We start from the raw sequence: 14,112 nt of genomic DNA, 5'->3' as shown, positions 1-14,112 counted from the left end.
TAAAACAAAGAAAGTGTCAGTTCTTAAAAGAAAGCACCACGTAAAATTGATACCAAGTGCGATGTAGCAAAGTAAAATCATGGCTGGTGAGAGGTACTAAAACCAGAGGCTACACATTTAGCTGCAGGACAGGTCAACAATGCTCTGGAGTGTCCCAAAGCTGCCAACAACTTGGTGGGATCTCATCAGCTGTTGCACAGAGCCCACAGCTAAAAAGCCAGTTGTCGCTGTTGAGCCGCTAGCAGAGAAGAAAAACCCGGATTCTCAGCATAGCATAGAAAAGAGAGGTTTATTATTTTGAATCTAACCTATTGTCCTAGGTTGCAATATAGATGTAGTTAAGTATTCTATTACCACCAGCTGTGAGCCATTAGCTGCTATCACCTGCTAATGACCCACTCCGGGATGACAGGCAATGGGCCATCCGTTAGCTGTTACCAGCTGCTAATGACCCACCCCGCATGACAGGCAATGGGCCATCAGGGACCCACCGTGTGACTCATGGACTTATCTCATCCCATTGTGAGATGCTCTGCCGAGGAGGGAGGAGCCAGGTGTTCCCACCTGGATATAACCTGGCCTTGGAACTGCCTGAGCTAGCCCTGTCTACTGGGTTCCCAGAGGACCAGAGCTACCACTGGATCTTCAGCTGGAGACTAGACCTTCACAGGATCACCGCTTCAACTGGACTACTTCAGTTGGACTGCTACTACCACCCTAACAGGGTGTTAGGCTGTATCTGACTTTGTCAGTGCTTTTCCTTGTATTATTTCACTTATTTTTAATTTCAATCTGGACTTGTGATCTCCCACTGGTTTGTTTTCAAACCAACACATATTTTGGCACCCAACGTGGGGCACGACCTGGGGAAACTCAGAAATCCTATCACCATGATGCTCAGCTTATCTATATGGGTACTGTATCTCGCTCTCTATATTTTTCCTCAAATGGGATACTATCTGCCCGTCGTATTGCTCCTGTTGCAACCAGGGAATGGCATGAGAATTGCTCTATTGGTTTATTATGCCTATGGCATGGTTACCTGTGAGGCGATGAACACCATTCATTATATATACTCGACTTTGTCTGCCTGGCCTAACCTGAGCTGCTTTGTCTGGGACCTCCTCAGCAATCGCACCCACCCTCTGGGGCTAGGAGGAGAGAGCGGTTTCTTCCAGCATTTCAGGTCAGGCACAGCCGTCTTTGACAATATGGAGTTCTCTCTGGATGCTAAGGATGGCATAATCTTCCTGTCAGTTCTGTTTTCCTTTTTCTCTGCGACCGGCACTGTGTACCTCATGCTGAAGATCAGAAAAATATTTTGTCTTCTTGAGGAGGAGAAACAAAGCAAATCAGAACAGCCGAAGCCCGTAGCAGTTGCCCCCGTCCAGAAAAAGAAATCCAAGAGCAAATCAGTCCGCATAGCGACTGATGAGGATGAGGCAGGACCATCTCACCAAGCAGAAGAGACAGAACCAGAGATCATCACTCGCTCTCTATCCCTGGGGGAGCTGCGTGACCTACGGAGGGAATTCACCCGGCAGGCGAACGAATCCATCCTGACCTGGCTGCTCCGCATCTGGGACGCTGCAGCTAACGACACCATTCTGGACGGAAGTGAGGCCAGGCAACTGGGATCCCTGTCCCAGGATGTGGTTATTGACCAGGGGATTGGGAGAACCCAGGAAACTCTCAGCCTCTGGCAGCGATTGCTGGCGAGTGTACGGGACAGATACCTCTGCAAAGAAGACCTCCAGATGCACCAAAGAAAATGGAACACAATAGAACAAGGTATCCGATGCCTGAGGGAATTGGCCGTGCTAGAAATCATTTTCTCGGACAACGAGAGATTCCCCAAGAGCCCAGATAATGTCCAGTGCACTTCACAAATGTGGCTAAGATTCGCGCGGCTCGGACCAGAGATATACTCTCGTTACCTGGCAACACTGCAGTGGAGGGAAGGCAAAGACCAGGTGGGTGTGTTAGCAAACAAACTGAGAATTTACGAGGTCACTGTCACCGCTCCACTACGCACCCAGGTCTCATCGGTGGAAACAAACCTGGCCGAGCAAGTCCGGAGCTTGATTGAAGAGAATCAGAAACTAAGGAAAGAGCTCAAAGAAGGAATTTTCCATGCCACACCGAAACCAACCCGAGTCTCTGCCATCAGGAGCAGACGTCCCCCAGCCAAGGAAAGAAGACAAACTCCACGACGTGACCTCTGGTTTTTCCTGCAGGAGCACGGGGAAGACATGAGAAAGTGGGATAGGAAACCCACCTCCTCCTTAGCAGCCCGGGTACGTGAACTGAAAAGAGAAACATCCACTTCAGGAGGCTCATCTAGGTACAACACTGCCCCAGTCTCTTGTGGACAGAACCCCAGACAGAATGGAAATGATAATATGACTGATCCTCTTGAAGGGACGTCAGGAACACATTTACAGGAGAAGAACATCGTGCACCAAAAACAGGATTAGAGGAGCCGTGCCTCTAGCCAGGTAGAGGAAAGGGATAATCGGATCTATTGGACTGTGTGGATCCGATGGCCTGGCACGTCTGACCCACAAAGATACACGGCTTTGGTTGACACCGGCGCTCAGTGCACCCTGATGCCATCCAGGTATGTGGGGACCGAATCCATTTCTATTTCTGGGGTGACAGGAGGATCCCAGCAGCTGACTGTACTGGAAGCTGAAGTGAGTTTAACTGGGAACGAGTGGCAGAAACACCCCATTGTGACCGGTCCAGACGCCCCATGCATCCTCGGCATAGACTATCTCAGGAGTGGATATTTCAAGGACTTGAAGGGACATCGCTGGGCTTTTGGGATAGCAGCCGTAGAGACAGAAGACATAAGACAACTGAATACCCTGCCTGGTCTCTCAGACAACCCATCTGCTGTAGGACTACTGAGAATTGAAGAACAGCAGGTACCAATCGCTACAGCAACAGTGCACCGCCGGCAATACCGCACTGACAGAGACTCTGTGGCCCCCATCCATAAGATGATTCGGGATCTGGAGAGCCAAGGGGTGGTCAGCAAGGCTCACTCACGCTTTAACAGCCCTATATGGCCAGTACGTAAGTCCAGTGAAGAATGGAGACTGACGGTGGATTACCGTGGCCTGAATGAAGTCACACCACCACTGAGTGCTGCTGTACCGGACATGTTAGAACTTCAGTACGAGCTGGAATCCAAGGCAGCAAAGTGGTATGCGACCATCGACATTGCCAATGCCTTTTTCTCCATTCCTCTGGCAGCAGAGTGCAGGCCTCAGTTTGCTTTCACCTGGAGAGGTGTGCAGTACACGTGGAACCGACTGCCCCAGGGGTGGAAGCACAGTCCCACCATCTGCCATGGACTGATCCAGGCTGCTCTGGAAAAGGTTGAGGCTCCAGAACATTTGCAGTATATTGATGACATCATTGTGTGGGGGGACACAGCAACGGAAGTATTTGGGAAAGGAGAGAAAATCATCAGAATTCTCCTGGAAGCCGGTTTCGCCATCAAGAAGAGTAAAGTCAAGGGACCTGCCCGAGAGATCCAGTTCCTGGGAGTAAACTGGCAAGATGGACGGCGTCAGATTCCTTCTGAGGTCATCAATAAGATCACCGCGATGTCTCCACCAACCAACAAGAAGGAGACACAAGCCTTCCTAGGCGCTATAGGCTTTTGGAGAATGCACATCCCTGAGTACAGCCAGATCGTGAGTCCTCTCTACCTCATAACCCACAAGAAGAACGATTTCCACTGGGGCCCTGAACAGCAGCAAGCCTTCACCCAGATCAAACAGGAGATTGCTCATGCGGTAGCCCTTGGCCCAGTCAGGACAGGACCAGAGGTAAAGAATGTGCTTTACTCTGCAGCTGGGAGCCATGGTCTGTCCTGGAGCCTTTGGCAGAAGGTGCCCGGTGAGACCCGAGGTCGACCACTGGGATTCTGGAGTCGAAGTTACAGAGGGTCTGAAGTCAACTACACTCCCACTGAGAAAGAAATCTTGGCAGCTTACGAAGGAGTCCAAGCCGCCTCAGAGGTGATCGGCACAGAAACACAACTTCTCCTTGCACCCTGACTGCCAGTGCTGGGGTGGATGTTCAAGGGAAGGGTTCCCTCTACCCACCATGCCACCGATGCCACGTGGAGCAAATGGATTGCCCTCATCACACAGCGCGCCCGTATTGGAAACCCAAATCGCCCTGGGATTCTGGAAATTATAACAAACTGGCCTGAAGGTGAGACTTTTAAATTATCTTCAGAAGAAGCAGAGGAGCAAGTAGCACGTGCTGAGGAAGTACCCCCATATAACGAACTGCCGGAGAGTGAAAGACGCTATGCCCTCTTCACCGATGGTTCCTGCCGAATTGTAGGCGCAGATCGGAAATGGAAAGCTGCAGTATGGAGCCCCACACGACAAGCTGTACAGGCTACCGAGGGACAAGGTGGATCGAGTCAGGTCGCAGAGCTTAAAGCCATCCAACTGGCTTTGGATATTGCTGAATGAGAGAAATGGCCAAGGCTCTATCTCTACACTGACTCCTGGATGGTAGCCAATGCACTGTGGGGATGGTTAGATCGCTGGAGAAAGGCTAACTGGCAGCGCAGAGGAAAACCCATCTGGGCCGCTGAGATTTGGCAGGACATTGCCACCCGGGCAGAAAAGCTGACTGTGAAAGTTCGACACGTGGATGCACATGTACCTAAGAGTCGGGCTAATGAAGAGCATCGTAACAACGAGCAGGTGGACTGAGCTGCCAAGGTGAAAGTGTCACAGGTGGATCTGGACTGGCAGCAGAAAGGAGAGTTATTTCTAGCTCGTTGGGCCCATGATGCCTCTGGTCATCAAGGGAGAGATGCGACATACAGGTGGGCTCGTGACTGAGGGGTGGACTTGACCATGGACAACATCTCACAGGTCATTCACAGCTGTGAGACTTGCGCTGCAGTCAAACAGGTCAAGCGGGTGAAGCCTCTGTGGTATGGGGGACGATGGTCAAAGTACAGGTATGGGGAAGTATGGCAAGTTGACTACATCACACTTCCCCAAACCTGCCAAGGAAAGCGCTACGTATTGACCATGGTGGAAGCAACCAGAGGATGGTTAGAGACCTACCCTGTGCCTCATGCTACTGCCCGGAACACCATCTTGGGTCTGGAAAAGCAAGTCCTGTGGAGACATGGTACCCCTGAGAGAATCGAGTCTGACAATGGAACCCATTTCAAGAATGGCATCATAAGCACCTGGGCTAGAGAACATGGAATTGAATGGATATACCATATCCCCTATCATGCACCAGCTGCCGGGAGAGTTGAACAGTGCAATGGACTACTTAAGACAACTTTGAAGGCACTTGGCGGAGGAACCTTCAAAAATTGGGAACTGAACTTGGCAAAGGCCACCTGGATGGTTAACACAAGAGGTTCTATCAATCGAGCCGGTCCTGCCCAGTCCAAGCCTTTGCACATAGTGGATGGAGATAAAGTCCCTGTGGTACATATAAGAGGTTTTTTAGGAAAGACTGTTTGGATTAGTCCCACCTCAGGCAAAGGCAAGCCCATCCGGGGGGTTGTTTTTGCCCAAGGACCTGGTTATACTTGGTGGGTGATGCAGGCAGATGGGGAAACCCGTTGTGTACCACAAGGAGACCTTATCTTAAGTGAGAATTCTGTAGATGGTAATAGAATAAGGGGTGGATAATGTCCTAGGTTGCAATATAGATGTAGTTAAGTATTCTATTACCACCAGCTGTGGGCCGTTAGCTGCTATCACCTGCTAATGACCCACTCCGGATGACAGGCAATGGGCCATCAGGGACCCACCGTGTGACTCATGGACTTACCTCATCCCATTGTGGGATGCTCTGCCCAGGAGGGAGGAGCCAGGTGTTCCCACGTGGATATAACCTGGCCTTGGAACTGCCTGAGCTAGCCCTGTCTACTGGGTTCCCAGAGGACAAGAGCTACCACTGGACCTTCAGCTGGAGACCAGACCTTCACAGGATCACCGCTTCAACTGGACTACTTCAGTTGGACTGCTACTACCACCCTAACAGGGTGTTAGGTTGTATCTGACTTTGTCAGTGCTTTTCCTTGTATTATTTCACTTATTTTTAATTTCAATCTGGACTTGTGGTGATCTCCCACTGGTTTGTTTTCAAACCAACACACCTATACAGGCTTTTCAGAGGTCACCCAGATTGGTGAGTCAGAAACCTCCCCCTAGGCCTGATTGGCCAGGCCTGAACTTGTCCAAATCTTGAGACACTGTTTTAATAACATCCAAACTTTATCTTTGTTTATAAAACACAGAAGAAGTTCTCGTGAGAAAGACCTGTGCTAGCCACAGCCAGTGGCCCACACTTTGCTACTAACCAAGACTTTAACACATTTTAAAAAGGATTAATATTGGATTCATGGATTGTAATAAATGTGTGATCCTTCCTTCCCTTCCTGATCAATAACAAATTGCTTACTAATGGCTCCTAAACACCTACAGCATTTAAAGTGATATGCCTGCAGATATGTATGATCTATTATTCATTAAATACAGTACACATTTTATATTCCAGTGAACATTTATTAACACACAACCCCTACAGTGAAAAGCTTATATAAAGTACTGATAAATGTAGGCATTTCTAAAAGAAAAAGCACCACATGATAGAGTGGGGTATGGAGAGATAAGTGCTTTTAGTTACCTCACCTGAAACAACTAGTGACCACAATGCCTTCCCCAAGCTTTCTGAGACACTGGGACCAATGCTCTTCCCTGCAGGCTCACTTGGTGGCAAATAAAGAGAACTCTGGCTCTTTGGTTATGATGCTTGTAAATAAGTCAGCCTCAGTGCATTGGAAAAGCAATAAACAATAATGCTGGTGATGGCCACTCTTCGGTTGTTAATGCCATGGCAATTCTCTGCTACATCACTGTTGGTACCTCCAGCTGAATAATAAACAACTGCTCTAAAGAAACAGATTTTGATGTAGACAATTATAGGGCTAGTGCTGTTTCCTCTGTAAATGCTCCCATAAAAGTGTGAATGCTCTGGGGGCTTTGTGTGGAAGGCAAGTGTATATTTACTGCAGGGAAGTGTATAATCAGTGTGCCAGGTTGAACAGTTTGTGAAAACTCTTGTAAGGAGTCCATCCATGCTAGTAGGGTATGTGACTCCCACTGGATGTAACAGGTATTAGGTCCCAATGTCCAACCTTACTTTACTTGCCTATGCCAAATTATAGCAATAAAGCACCAGCTGAGAGCAGCGAGGCTGTGTCAAGCTGGTCGTCATTTCTCCACTGGAACTGCCATGTCTATTAACAATTCTGCCCACATGCTCAAGCACAGGTGTCTTTCGCTACAAAGAACCAAGAAAACTTTTACTGCACAGCACCACATCCTAACTTTATCCCTCTTGAAGTGCAGAGGCTTTTCCCCTGCTGGGAAAGAAAGCAGCAAAAGAGTGATGAGGCTTTTGCCCTCTTTGCTAACTGCAGCCTTCCCCAAAATGCTGTGGAGGGACTGGATACATTTCAAGGGCTATTGCACTGCCAGCAGTGAGAGCAGTGTCATCACATTGAATACAAAGCCTTGAGTTACTTCAATATGATAACCAAAATGCTGAGACACCCTGCACATCTTACACGTAACAAGAGATTGAGACAGTAACTAAAGAGATGTCAACAGGAAAAACAGATGTGAAAAGGAATCCTCAGAGCCAGCATTTATGGTCCTTGTAGTAACCACAGTAAAAAAGTTGTAATGCATTGTGTTTATGGATTTTTGTTTTGTATTCCACTTTCAACTGGCATATGATGTACCTCCTACTGTTTCCCAGGGGGTCATGCTGATATGACGAGAAAAACTACTTGTCCCACTGAAATTACTGTCAAGATTTTAAGCATATTGCAGGGAAGAATGATAAGTCTTATTTTACCAGTATCGTAGCTCAGATAGACTGTCTTTTAACTTCCTAATTTTGATAGGTGTGAACACTAGAAGGAGCTTAATTTATATCTGCCTCACCAAACTAATTTGGTCTTAAGCAAGTATTTTTGTCACAATCGTAACACATACAATTTTGTTTCTCAGAACTTTGCTCCTATCACAGTATAATTAAGCTGTCAGGCTCTCCTATCAAATACAGAATCAAGATGCTTTCACACCACCGCACAAATCTGGCTCTGTGAGCCAGAGACAAAGCTCCCAAAATCAGTGGAAGGACTCTGCCTGTCGCACTGTAACTTCTCTCCTTATGACCCAGAAACCAGCCATCAGACCAACAGTGTCCCAGAGCTCTGCTGCCCAGGAATCTCTCATCAGGACATGCTTGTTCTCACACCTAAGGGCAGAGGCTGCAGGTGATTTGCAGATCTTCATCCTCTCCTTGCAGGTGCTCAAAAGGATCAGGTTGAGTGTTAGATGACAACGCAGAGAACACTAGCTATGGCTTGAGCAAAGCATCAGCAATAAGGTAAATAATCGAATGTGCAAAATTGCTTTCTCTGACTGGTGCACCATTACTTGGACCACCATCTATGGAACCTTGGACATATATTGCCTTAAGAGACCTATCTGGCTCTGGATTCTGATGTACATGTATAGAATTTTCGTGCCACTAAAAGTTTTAGGCAAGTCCATGAAGCTTATGGAGAATTTGGCCTTGAAATAGCCCTACTAAGTCACTACAAGGTGGTTAATAGCTAATTTGGCACCTAATTCCCCCAGCACTTTCTATCAGCTGCATATGGAGAGAACACTCTCCAAGGTGCTTCTGTGTATGCGTTTTGGTATAAGAGCAAACAGGGCTTAAAACTGTTCCTCACTAATGGGCTACCAGTGAATATGACTGTCTGAAGACTCTACTTTCCCACACTCTGACAGGCTTATCCTGTGTAGGTTCACAGAACTAAAGCATTGCTATTTATGTCTTCAATCTTCCTGCATCATCCCAAATGCAAGTGCGGGAGCAGCCTGGCAACCTTTGTTAAGCCAAGCTCAAGAAGCTTGGTGGAATCTGGAGCTTGGATAATTCAATGCAGCAGAATCAAGCTGCATCTTTGCCCATCAAGATAATGAGGAGATGAATCTCCTCCATCCAGAGCCAATGCTGGGCCCTGGTTTTTCTCCATTCTTCCCACTCTCCACAGCTGACAACTATTACGACAACTTTCAGTAGAGTGGAGTGATAATGCTCTGCTACACAGAGTTGATTTCAACACAATGAAACAATCCCCCCTTCCAGCTAATGCATAATTATCTCCAGCAAAGTGCTGGAACTGCTCAGTATCCTTATTAACTTATCGTAATCTGCACCATAATCTGAAACCATAATTCTGTCCAAAGGCTGTCCTGAGAGAGAAAGAGGGTCTGAAGAGGCTTTTAGAAAACAGATCTGTGTATCAATCAACCTACTAGAGGTTTCTTTTTTCCACTAATGAAATGTCTTCTTGTCCCTTGGACCATGTTTCAATGTCATCTAGGTGTGACCTATTATTTTCCTCACATGATATCAAAAACAGCAACAGCAAAAATGTATTTCATGCTCTTAGCTGTTTGTTTTTTCACCTGCAGCTGCTTTTCCTTGCAGGTTTCTTCCTACTTGACTACAGCACTGGTTAATTGGGGGAAAAAAAAAAAAGGCAATTTTTCTCTTTTTAGGACTTCTAACTATGTATTCCAGTCCAACTGGATGCGGTAACTCTGCTTACGCTTTTGAGTTTTTTTCCGTTCAAGAAAACAAAGCAAAAATTCTCAGAAAGGCACACACACAAATAGAAAAAAAAAATAAATCAGGAATTAATCAGCCATTGGAACATAAGAAAAACAAGTCCTAACAGAATGGGGCATCCTGCCCAAAATAGGTCTTCATCAAATATGTATGTTCTCAAAAATTATCAAGCTATACCAACTTGTGGCCATAAACATGTCCATTAACAACTACACACTGCTTTTTACTTTTTAAAACAGCCAGCTCTCATATCAATGAACTGGATTTCTTCACCTTGTAATACAGTGGATACATTTTTATCATTACTTTTCCATATTTAGATTGATGAGCCACAGGGAAAACAGTTGTTTTTCACAAGGTATATTTATTTATCTGTGTACATTTGTTTCTTTCAAACAGTGAATAGAGTTGGTTTTTTTTTTTTCGGAAGAAATTACTTGAGTAGGGAAAAATCCGCACTTGCACAGGATTTTGGGGCTACATACTAATGTCAACATAGGGCACAAGAAAAGAAAGTAAGAAAGGTGTCAGTGAGTAATTCTGTACAGTCAAATTAAAGTGAGTCCCCTTCATTAGGATCTATGGAAATTTGCTGTCAAAAATCCAACCACAACATCTTTCTTCTGGAGAAAAGTTTTCTTAGCCAAAAATTCCTTTGGCAAAAGGAAAATTACAAAAAGAAAAAAACCAGCATCACTGGAGTTCAAACCCACCTGTATCCATTGTTCTGTATGGCCTGTCTAAAAGTTGCAGATGTTTTTCAGAAACATTTCGGTTTGGCTTGCAGGGTCCATTTCACTTGTACTTCCCCACAGTGAACCTCAGAAAAATTCTCCACGGTGTGTTGTGTGACTTCTTGGCCCTGCCTTTGTCCTCTGGTCTCCTGGGAAGAAATTGTGACTCTTCCTTAGATTCTCGCAGGCTTTGACGCCATCTTCTAATCCCTCTGCATTAGAAGATGTCAAAAGCCACGTCACCTCTAACTGCCCCAGTTCCTGTGTTGCTTTCCATGTGCTTTTTTGTAAGGTCAGCAGCTCCACAGCACTTTCAAGGAAGAAGTTTCAATGCTGCCCACTTTGACGCTATAGTGAAGATTTCCCTCCCTGTCAAATCTATATGTTAAGGAAAAAAAAACCCAATCTGAGAGGCACTGCATATAAAAGTACTTACATAAGATTGAAAATAGTGACATTTCTAAAATGGTATTTTTGTTCACGTCCACTTGTCCCTTGTTACTTGAACCATTCGGGTCACACATTTCAAGTGTTTCTCTGCACATATCAGATCAAAATCTTTTTAACAACAATGTGGAACTTGAAATTATGATGCATCAGAGATCTGTGCTAAGGGACCTGCAGACAAAGTCCCTGAGGCTGCTGGTAAATCTGCCCACAGTTCCCAGTCCAGAGGCTTCGGGTGTTTCCCTCGGATTTGGGTGGGAGGCTGAGCTGCGTGTTTCAATGGACATCTGCAGGGTGACTCAGGACAGACACTCCTCCACTGCCAATTATTCAGCAGCCCAACACTTGGAGCCTTTGCTGGGCTTGGGACAGACCCAGCTCCTACTGCTATGAGAGCAGGGTGGAAGCTTGCACCTGGCTCTGTCCCAGTGTGTGGGAGTGCCTGGAACATCAGGTTCTGGGTCATTTGCCCTCTCCTGTTACTGTAAAATGAAGAAGCCTTCCCTGAGAAAAATTCCAGCAAAAGAGCAATATTCCCAGAAACATGCCTCACCAATGAAACTCAAAGATATTGCTCATGCTGGCACTTTCTGATGAAAGGCAATTTTCTGATGAAAAGTGATTTTCTGGTGAAAACATCCAGATAATTTTCACAGCAGGGATGAGTGCACAACTCCTGCGATGTGACCTACCTTGGCAGGGCAGCATCCCACCCTGCCCTGGGGCACAGGCACGCTCCACTAGCTCTGGCCACCCACAGACACGCTGATTGCAGCTCAATACTTCTGCCCTTAACGCTGGGGTCAGGCTGAACTTGCAGTCAGCCTGTTCCGAATATTTCCTTGTGCTCCCGAACAAAGATGATTCAGATAACTGCGCAGCCTGTCCTCTAAGCTGCCTGGCTGTGAAGTCAAAGTACCAGTTTCTGTTTTTAACGTCACTAAAGGCCATGAAAGAGTCCTCTGCTTCTTGCTATTTGCACTTTCATCCGTAACTCGAGCTTAGTTCGTGCTTCATCTTCAGCCCAGCTGCCAGCAAAGGTAACCAGGGCCTTCCGAAGTAAGGGGTGTTGCTAACTTTCTGCAGCCCCGTTATGGACACAAGACAGCTCCTGCACAACTTGTGTCTGTTGAGGAGAAAGGGCAAAGGAGATGGGCAGGAGCTACCCCTGCTTACCTCTCTGGATTTCCCTTGATCCTGAGACAGCACAGCTTCAAATCACCACTTCTCAAAACCTCTCAGACACCATTTTTATCCTGCCAGTGAAGCTGCAAATAAACATGGAACACCAACAGGAACAAGTGAGATGCCAAAAGACTATGGCAACTGCTAGAAGGTAACTGCAGGGTGTGCTAAAATACCCAGCCAGAGTCTAATCATTGTGGCATTTGCATGCTGTGCTGTTCGCTTGCAATCACGCAGCCAAGGGGTTATACTGAGATACCTGCATGTGCCTTTCATTTCTGTCTCAAATTGCTCCTCTGACCTGTGACTGTGAAGCCAGATGGCTGTGTTTGTGGAAAGCTTGGAAAAGGGTCTGGGAGTCAATGAGAAGGAAGAGAAGACCACACGCATGAGGACTTTACCTATGACTACCCTTGCACACTAAAGAGACAGCAGACACGGATGGCACTCCTGATCCAGGAAGCTGCAGAGGGAACCAGCTGTGTTTCCTTGAGTTACTCTGCCCAATCCACAGGCAGCTACTGCTTTGGACCATCTCAGCCCAAACTGCACAACCAAAATTAGATGCCGTAATTAGGCCTCAGGTTTCTCTGCCATAAATGCTGAGTTTTGAGACCTATTTAACTGACACCTTTTTCCCTGCAAAGGGAAGCCATCGCTAATTGACACGACAATGTTGGCCAGAGAAGAAATAGCCACACCAGATTTCAGAACCTGGACTTTAGAAGACATGTGAGGTTCCAAAAAAGACCCCATGCAAGAACAGGGAAGATCCAGAGACCTTTTAAGATGAAGCTTCTCAGTTTCTATGGCTGGTGGTGCGATGAAATTCCCATGGCAACAGGGGTCTGCACTCACCTCAGAGGACCCCTCCAAGTCCTAGCTGCCCATAAGGTTCAGCTGGCAAAGGAAATGATCTCTTGGTGCTGCTGGAATTGGCCCTCGGGATGAGATCCCCACCTGGCTGGTGCACAGCTTTTGTCTGTGCATGAATGTAAGCCTGCATAAGCAGGCTATTACTAATATTTAGAGAATCACAATCTCTATGTACAAGAATAGGCTTACTGCCATTTGCATCAACAAATATTCTTAGTCAAAACACTACTTCTGTACCTGGGGTCTGCTTTGGCAATTTTACAACTACTCAGTGCCATTGGGAAATTGTCTGAAGACAAATAGCTACACAGGAAGACACATGTCCTGCAGAACAAGGTATTGTATTTGAAACTCATCCACTCCCATGGCATTTGAGGCAGGACTTCACAGACTACAGCCCATATGGCTTGCTTGTCTTTACCCTGCAGCTGACCCCTCTGCGGGAAACACCCACGGGTGACACAGGGGTCCAGGTATGCCCACAATTCCTGCACAGCCTGCCGTGCTTGGACCAGGCACAACCTGCCCAGCCTGGCCTCAGGAGGCAGCTCAGCACAGAGGGTTCCTTTATGACAGTCACTGCCACCAACAGAGGCAGTAAGGCAGGAAAAAGAACGATAATTTCACCAAGACAAGGTGTTCTCCAAAGTGCAGCTTCAATTTAGAAACACAGATGTTCTTAGTATTTCTGACTAAAATTACCTTGGAATTTTCTATTTCGAGATTTCCAGAATGTTTTACTTCGGTTTTGCCCATTTTTTCACTGAAATTGAAAGTAAAAATAACCCCAAAAGAATAATAAAGCACCAGAAGCATCCTTGCTCACAAGTGTTGCCCTCTTCCCCTGATTTTACATGAACTAGAAATCTTCCTCCTCAGCCCCACTCTTTTCTAGCTCTGATAGACGCATTAGAACTTTACAATGCTTTAAAAAAAAACTCCAGTATCTGTAAATCTAACCAAATGCCTGATGCTGAGCTTTCACGTGAAGAAGAAACCCTGTTACATTGCAACTTAACATGATTTCTGAAGGATTGTATTTTTTATCCTAGTGTTCTAAAAACAAGACAGACTCAGTTGTCACCTGGAAAAGCTTGAGCAATGTAACTTGCAGCACACCTGCTCCTCACAGACAGGGCAGGAT

The 14,112-nt window shown here is 46.4% G+C and overlaps 1 protein-coding gene across 1 annotated transcript in view; it reads right to left on the bottom strand.

Moving 5' to 3' along the window:
- Positions 1 to 14,112, bottom strand: part of KCNG2 (potassium voltage-gated channel modifier subfamily G member 2) — a 64,748-nt gene that overhangs the window by 2,460 nt on the left and 48,176 nt on the right. The window lies entirely within an intron of this gene.

Source organism: Lichenostomus cassidix, chromosome 2, assembly GCF_008360975.1.
Source record: "Lichenostomus cassidix isolate B80296 chromosome 2, HeHo_3.0, whole genome shotgun sequence".
Taxonomy (NCBI): domain Eukaryota; kingdom Metazoa; phylum Chordata; class Aves; order Passeriformes; family Meliphagidae; genus Lichenostomus; species Lichenostomus cassidix.
Note: the sequence above shows the minus strand (reverse complement) of the source record. Positions and strands in the feature narration are given on the sequence as shown.